At 53.5% G+C, this 344-nt stretch overlaps 1 protein-coding gene across 1 annotated transcript in view; it reads right to left on the bottom strand.

Annotated features, from left to right (window-relative positions):
* Positions 1 to 344, bottom strand: part of UPP1 (uridine phosphorylase 1) — a 10,736-nt gene that overhangs the window by 6,460 nt on the left and 3,932 nt on the right. The gene's annotated exons all lie outside the window — the stretch shown is intronic.

Genomic DNA, 344 nt, shown 5'->3' with positions numbered 1-344 from the left:
TCCCCACGCCCACGGCCCGTCCCCACGCCCAGGGCCCACTGGGAGGGCGGATCAGAAACAAGTCAGGGAGGACACAAAAGGACAGGATCGACAGGCTCAGTCACTCCACGTAAAGAGTATGGCCAGCTGCGACCCGACTCAAGTTCACTCGGCACATAAACTTGACTTTATTTTAAAAAATAACATTTACCATAGGAAATATGGATGGAAAGAGAAAAAAAATTGCCTCCAAATTCCTCCACGCAGGGCTAACCTTTCCCATCTTTGCACCATGCATTTCTCCTTCTTGTCGCACTAGCCAGCGCCTCCCCCCACACCCCACCCACCCACCCCGTACAGTGCCC

Source organism: Pteropus medius, unplaced genomic scaffold, assembly GCF_902729225.1.
Source record: "Pteropus medius unplaced genomic scaffold, Ma_sr-lr_union100, whole genome shotgun sequence".
NCBI lineage: Eukaryota > Metazoa > Chordata > Mammalia > Chiroptera > Pteropodidae > Pteropus > Pteropus medius.
The sequence above is the reverse complement of the archived record's forward strand: the minus strand, read 5'-3'. Positions and strand labels throughout refer to the sequence as shown.